This window comes from Microcebus murinus, chromosome 6 (assembly GCF_040939455.1).
Source record: "Microcebus murinus isolate Inina chromosome 6, M.murinus_Inina_mat1.0, whole genome shotgun sequence".
In the NCBI taxonomy this organism is placed as follows: Eukaryota; Metazoa; Chordata; class Mammalia; order Primates; family Cheirogaleidae; genus Microcebus; species Microcebus murinus.
In genome coordinates, this window is record NC_134109.1 from 47,777,131 (window position 1) to 47,784,641 (window position 7,511).

Consider the following 7,511-nt stretch of genomic DNA (forward strand, 5'->3'; position numbering starts at 1 on the left):
CTTTCTAACCTATTATTACATCAGGAACACTAACAGTTCTCAGGGGACCTCCCTACCCCAAGGAGTTTTTACTCTCTCGCCAAAGAAGATATAACATTCTCAAAGACTGAGTCAATTTATCGGTTTGGTTAATGCATAAATTACTCAGCCATCAGTCTTTACATCCATAAGACCTGTACAGATCCGCATAGATTTACTACGTTGGACCAGGTTGTGCATCTGAGGGCAAAACCTTCAGCTGGTCAGAAATTCCCAGCATAGGTTTTATAAGAAGGAATGGAGATCTTAACACTTCCATGGCTTTCAGTATAAGCTACTGGCTCTTTTTGTGTGTGTGTGTGTGTGTGTGTGTGTGTGTGTGACAGAGTCTTACTCTGTTGCCCGGGCTAGAGTGCTGTGGCGTCAGCCTACCTCACAGCAACCTCAGACTCCTGGGCTCAAGCTATCCTTCTGCCTCAGCCTCCTGAGTAGATGGGACTACAGGCATGAGCCACCATGCCCGGCTAATATATATATATATATATATATATATATATATATATATATATATATATATATATATTTTTTTTTTTTTTTTTTTTAGTTATCCAGCCAATTTCTTTCTATTTTTTTAGTAGAGGGTCTTCCTCTTGCTCAGGCTGGTCTCAAACTCCTGAGCTCAAATGATTCCACCCGCCTCGGCCTCCCAGAGTGCTAGGATTACAGGCATGAGCCACCATGCTCGGCTGCTATTGGCTCTTAAGGGGTTTTAGGGGTTCAGAAGAAAGTGAAAAATTATTTAGATTCCAAAATGGAAATATAGTATATGAGGTCCACAAAAGCTAGGTGCCCCATATATTTGAATTTATAAAGAGGCTCCCAAACTCCTCTCCTGCTCAGCAGATGACCCCACCTTCTGCTTCATTGAGAAGGGAGAGGGCTGATAACTCCCTTGACGTCTCTCCACTATACCTCCTAATGTGTATCTTCACTCACCTCCTTCCTCCAGCTGTAGGAAAGTGCAACCCCTCCAAGACATACCACTGCTCTCCTCATGCTACCCCACCTCCCTGAAACCTCAGGCCCCAATCTCCTCTTTCCTCAGTGAATGTTCCTCTTCCTGTTGTCCCTAAGAAACATGGTCACACTCCATCCTGAAAAACCTCTCGGTTCTACTCTCTTGTCTCCTCTCTCTTCGCCAGCCGTCCATGGCTAACCCACCAGAGTGTGGCTTCCAGCTGCTCCACCTCACACTACTGCTTTCTGAGGCCAGTGATGCCCTCAGACTCTTATCTCAACCTTGGCCTTGATTTCCAAAACAGGACTCTCCCACAGATCTGTTTCTCTGGCCACTCACATCTTCTTTCTCTGCCCAGCTCTTTTTTTTTTTTTTTTTTTTTTTTGAGACAAAGTCTCACTCTGTTGCATAGAATAGAGTGCTGTGGCGTCAGCCTAGCTCACAGCAACCTCAGACTCCTGGGCTCAAGCCACCCTCCTGCCTCAGCCTCCCGAGTAGCTGGGACTACAGGCATGCACCACCATGCCCGGCTAATTTTTTCTATATATTTTTAGTTGGCCAATTATTTTGTTTCTATTTTTAGTAGAAATGGGGTCTTGCTCTTGCTCAGGCTGGTTTCGAACTCCTGACCTTGAGAGATCTGCCCACTTTGGCCTCCCAGAGTGCTGGCATTACAGGCATGAGCCACCGCACCCAGCCCTCTTAATACCAGTCTTTTTTCAACTTATGCTTTCTCCTTTGGATGTTTACATCTACTCTAACAGTTTCACACATTACTTATAAGCTGGTAGTTGCAAAGATCTATCTCTAGCATTAAACTCCCTTCTGAGTCCCAGATCATTTCCAAGTACATTTTGGCCACATCCACCTGGGTGTCCCAGAGGCCCCTAGATATCAGCTCTAAATCCAAACTCATTCACTGTCTCATCTCTTCTCTGACCCTTGCCCCCTAGGAAATGCCTGCATTTTATTGGCCTAAGAGTTATTTTCAAATATCAGAAATTCTATAATCACAAAAAGGGTAAAGTTACACTAAATAACCCCAAAGATACAGAGTGATACCGGGAAAATCTATGATACTCATGAAAATAAGCAAGCAAAAACACTGAAGCATAACCCAAAAGATTATTGAATAGAGAAATTTCAAGGGAGTATACCAAAACATGTTAAAACAGTGAATTAAAGTGGTATCTTAGAGACAACTGGTAAAGACCAGACTTGTCTAACAATTAAGAAATAATTAACTGATGGTACTTGCTTGAATTTAATTTGCTTAGGTCTACCATCTCCAATTGAAAAGATGAAAGGATATGATTATTTGGAATATGGTATTACTGTTGGCAAAGTGGATTTGCCTGTTAGATCTGCCCGACACAGCAGAAACTATGCTTCCAGAAGAAAATATGTGATTTGCAGCTTTCTTATGGTGAGGGCCTTACCAAAGGCAGACACCACAGTTAGCACTAGAGGTACCCAGGGGAAAAGCCAGGAGGACAAGATGTTTGCTAAGAGGCTTAACTTATTCCATGTGCTAAACAAAATTACATACAGCACAAATAATAGTCACTTTTTGAAAGTGACTCCAAGATATAAGGAAACCTGTTTCTAATAGAAACTATTCAGTTCCTGGCTCTAATGTATATGTTATTCACTGATCTTTGACAAATGATTTAAGTTTTCTAAAACTATTTCTAGATCTAAAAAAGGACTGTCTCATGGTAAAAAATCACTTGACAAAATCAAGCTTATACTCAAGGGAGATGCCTAAGTGTTTGAGAATCCCAGTCCTGCCAACTGACTTGTAGAATGTTCAAATATAACTTTCCAGTTGCCAAAAATTGGAATAATGCTAGCTTACATTTCTAGGAAATGTCAGATGAGGCAATTTAGAAAATCCACCTGCTGTGCCTAAGTCTGAATCTAAAACAATAAATGGTCCATTTTTCTCTGGAATTTGAGTTCTACTGAATTAATCTTTTTTTACAAGATGAAGGCCTGAAAGTAAACATAATGAATCACTCCTCCTACCACCCCTGCTTGTCTCCGTGCTAGCAGCAATTCTCTGCTTTCTTCCCGAGTAAGGAGCCGAGCATCTGAAGCAGAGTGTGATCAACAGATGCTCGTTTCCATAACTGGCACTTTTCCAATACCCAACCCCAAATTTTATTTATTTTTTTCTCTCCTTTTCTTTCTTTTTTTTATATCTTATGTCTCCTTCTGTTTCAAACCCCAAATTTAATTAGCCACTTCTCTGAGGCAGAAAAGGATTTCTAAAGCATTCTAGCAATCCGTGCTAGTTCTCTCCACTGGTTCATGCCCCAGCCCCACAGGCATCCTTGAAGCCCAGGATGTGTGCTGCTTCTTATCATAAACGCTTCTCTAAAAATGTTCATGAGATTTTTTTAGTAGGGATATGGAATGATATTCCATTGAACTAAGGACTACGTATGATACAGGCGAAGAAGGACACTGGAAATGAAGCTGCACATGTAGCTCAGTACTGGCAGGTCTACAATACTAGTACCAGCATTTTAACTGGGTTAACTCACACCTCTTCTATCATCACCTGCCCAGAATGACACTCCAACCTGCAGCTGGGCCCCAGGTGGTCCCAGTGGCTGCATTCATTTAACATTGCCTAAGCAATACCCCCACTCCACTCTTCACTCTGCTGACCCTGTGTTCAGCAAATCCTGCCCTAGCTCCAAACCTCATGGAGAAAAGGAACTGTCTACGTTTAGTCCTCTGGACAACTATTTGCTGATGATTGAGATGAGATTTCCAGGAGCTCATGTGGTCTTGCAACGCTGCAGTCACTGCAGGGGTCCTGCTGTCAGGCTGAAGCAGAAGGGGCGTTCGCCCAGACGTACTGGCAGGTGGTATGGGATATTGGGCAGGGCCCTACCTGCTGTGCATTTGCTCCTCGCTCCTGTCCAGCCTCCCCGGTCTTGTCTTTGGAAGCAGAACTCTTCCGGGTGGCAGTGGGCCAATCCCACGTGGTTTGGTCAGCTGATGCTGCCCAGTGCACCCCAGTCTCCCCAAGGCCACAGTGACTGGGAGAAGGTTGGATTTGTGACACAGGTTAGGCCAGAGACCTCTCTGAAATTTGCTGAGGTTCTCAGAAAAGGTTTTCTCCCTGGTCACTGAGCTAAAAGATTTGAGTCTTGGGCCGGGCGCTGTGGCTCACGCCTGTAATCCTAGCTCTTGGGAGGCCGAGGCGGGCGGATTGCTCAAGGTCAGGAGTTCAAAACCAGCCTGAGCAAGAGCGAGACCCCGTCTCTACTATAAATAGAAAAGAAATTAATTGGCCAACTGATATATATATATAAAATTAGCCGGGCATGGTGGCGCATGCCTGTAGTCCCAGCTACTCGGGAGGCTGAGGCAGAAGGATCACTCAAGCCCAGGAGTTTGAGGTTGCTGTGAGCTAGGCTGACGCCACGGCACTCACTCTAGCCTGGACAACAAAGTGAGACTCTGTCTCAAAAAAAAAAAAAAAAAAAAAAAAAAAGATTTGAGTCTCGCTCACTATTTGGAAAGATCCTGTCTACCACGTGGAAGGGCAAAGGGCAAAGGGGTTCCCTGATCACACCATCTGAGCTCAGAATCCAGCCCTGCCTGCAGCCAAGATCAGCCTGGATTTCACTTATGTGAGCTAATCAACTCCCATTTTTGCTTAAGCTACATAGGATGTGGTTCTTTCCCTGAAAGGTCCCCCACTAATAAATAGCTAACTTCATTCCCTCCTCAGTTTCTGCCTAACTTATTTAGATGATTATCTGCCTTCCTCTTGTGGTCCTTGCCTAAAATTCTCCATGTCCTCACAGTGGTTCCTGACCCCTCCAGCCCTTTAAACTCGTCACAGTTTAACTCTTAAAGGGACATGTCCCACATTAACCGATACCTTCCAAAGCCTCAGCGTCTTCGATGTATGTACACATGAATGCATTCCGTCCCATAATCATATCCTAAGTGCTGTTCCCAAGTGCTAATCTCATTCCTGCTGTAACACTGTTCTTTAACTAAGAGGTTTAAAAAAAACCCTCTTGCTGAAAAAAAGTGAGAATTCTCATTTTAAAGTGTCTTATTGATTTAAAAAGAAAAAGGGGGGGAGGCCCGATGTGAGATACAGCAAGGATCCAAGGTATATGTACGAGTTCTTTAACAAATGGCCATATGCATTTGAATGCTTATTGTGTGCCAGGCAGGGTGGTAAGCTCTTTACACACATTTTTTCCCTGTAATCTTTATAACAGCCTCATGTGCTAGGTACTGTTATCTCCCATTTTAAAGAAGACATGTTAAGGCTTTGAGAGGTTAATCTGCTCAAGGTCACACAGCTGGTAAACGCAGGAGCTGGACTGAGTCCAAAGGCTACTTTTGTCATCCCCCTACTCCTGCCCACACACTGGGGACCAGGCAGGGGCCTTCTTGGAATGCTCAGTGAGGTCCTCCTGGAGGGACTGTGCTCATGAAACCAACGGTAGCAGGTCAGCACTTTAACTGGGGAACTCACCACTCTTTCCCTGTGACCTACCCAGCATGGGACTCCCTCCAACCTGCAGCTGCATCCCAGGTGTCCCATGGCTGTATTTATGTACTGCTCCCATAGCAGTACGACATTGTTCATTTTATTAATAGTATTAATATCCATGTTGGACTTAAAGGAAATATGCTTGGTTGTTTTGTTTCCTGGTTCACAGTAAGGCTAAAAGAATAAAAACTTGGAAGTGACTGTGAGGGCTGGCCCCAGAAAACAGTGGAAAATGACTGGTAGAGTTAGAAGGAGCCTGCGACTCTGTAAAAGGAAGATACAGGGACTAGAGACGTGCCCAGAGTCCACCCTTTCTTTCCGTGTCTCTTCGCTGACTGATTCGCAGGCAGCACCCGAAGCAAGGAGGAACCCCGTCTCTGTGGATTCTGGACAGCAGGATCACGTGGGGCGGGGCCTCCAGGGCACCATTTCTACACTACTGGTGTGCGAGAGATGTTCTGGGATCAAACTTTGTAGAACTGCAGCAGCCAGACTCCAAGATGGTCCCCAAGATGGTTCTTGTCTGATGGTCTTCACGTGCTTGTGCAGCCCCATAGAGGTGGCAAACAGGAATCTACTAGAGAGAAAGTAGGTGTTCTTTTTACGAATACTCAATCATCACACTCTCTTTACAAATATCTACATTCATTTTGGTTCTTCCCTAAGTGGTAGCTAACAAATCTGACTAATAAATCATGTCTAATCAGTCTGACTTCCCAATGTGTCACATAGCACTTGATGCTCAAATGTCTTTATTACACAGATAATAAGTTCTAGTTCTTTCAGTGATGAACCAATTGTATATCCTTGAACACTGTCCAGTGTGTGTTTTGTTTTCAGATATCATACCAGAGAAATCATTCCCCGAAACTAATATGTTTCATTCCTAGAAGGGCATTACAGTCCCCTCATTAGCACCTGATACTTTTATTTGTGCACAATTCCAAGCAGATTAGAATGGGAATAAGAAGAACAGGGAGAGCATTTTTATAAACAGGCGCACTGGCTGGAGCAAGGGGAGAGAAAAAGTGAAAGAAAGAGAAAAATATATATCAAAAGTAGGCATACCAAGAGAATCAGCTAAAAGTTGAAAACAGTTATCTCAGAAGAGAAGGAAATCTCCTCACATACCCCACGCGCCCCTCCCCCATTTCTACTCCACAGGTGTGAAAAAAGTGATGTTTTGGATCAAACTTTGGAGAATTGTGGCAACCTCCACAGCTGGCCCGTGAGGTGATTCTCATCTGGTGGTCTTCGCACTCCCGTGTAGTCTCCTCCCACAGTGAATAACTGACATAACTGACTTATAGAACCCACAGAACATTGTGAAATGACAGCATGTGACTCCTGAGGCTGGGTCATAAAAGACATTGCAGCTTCTGCCCTTGGATCTGTCCTGGATCACTTGGTGTGCAGGAGGCCAGCTGCCATGTCATGAAGACACACAAGCAACCCACAGAGAAGCCCACGAGGTGAGGAACTGAGGCCTCCTACCAACACCCAGCCTTGACTTACCAACAGTGAGAGTGAGCCACTTTGGACGCAGAGCCTCCAGCTCCAGTCAAGCCTTCAGATGCTGGCGGCTCTGGCCAACATCTTGACTACAACGTCATCTTGACTACAAACCCTAAGAGACCCCAGAACCACCCAACTAAGATTGTCCAAATTCTTGACCCACAGACTATGAGATAATAAATGTTCATCATTGTTTTAAGCCACTGAATTTTTAGGGCAATTTGTTATGCACCAATAGATAGCGAACATAAAAACCATTTGACTCTACACTAACACTTATGTAACTTTGATGTTAAAAAATCCAAATCTGTTGTATATTAATATTATCACATAGTTTCTGGAATCTTTAACCAATATCAAAATTCAAGACTATGGGCAAAATGATGGATTGTAAGGTCAGTTTGTATATCCATAGGGTACAAGAACCCAATCTCTTCAGACCTTATTCTGACATGTAACTGCTTA

The 7,511-nt window shown here is 43.9% G+C and overlaps 1 long non-coding RNA gene across 1 annotated transcript; it reads right to left on the reverse strand.

The window, feature by feature from the left end:
* Positions 1 to 5,609: 5,609 nt before the first annotated feature.
* Positions 5,610 to 6,912, reverse strand: LOC105867635 (uncharacterized). Its single transcript, XR_001152367.3, has 2 exons — positions 6,600 to 6,912; positions 5,610 to 6,105 (listed from the first exon to the last, which is right to left on the reverse strand). It is a non-coding gene; the product is annotated as an uncharacterized LOC105867635 (long non-coding RNA).
* Between the last annotated feature and the right edge of the window lie 599 nt (positions 6,913 to 7,511).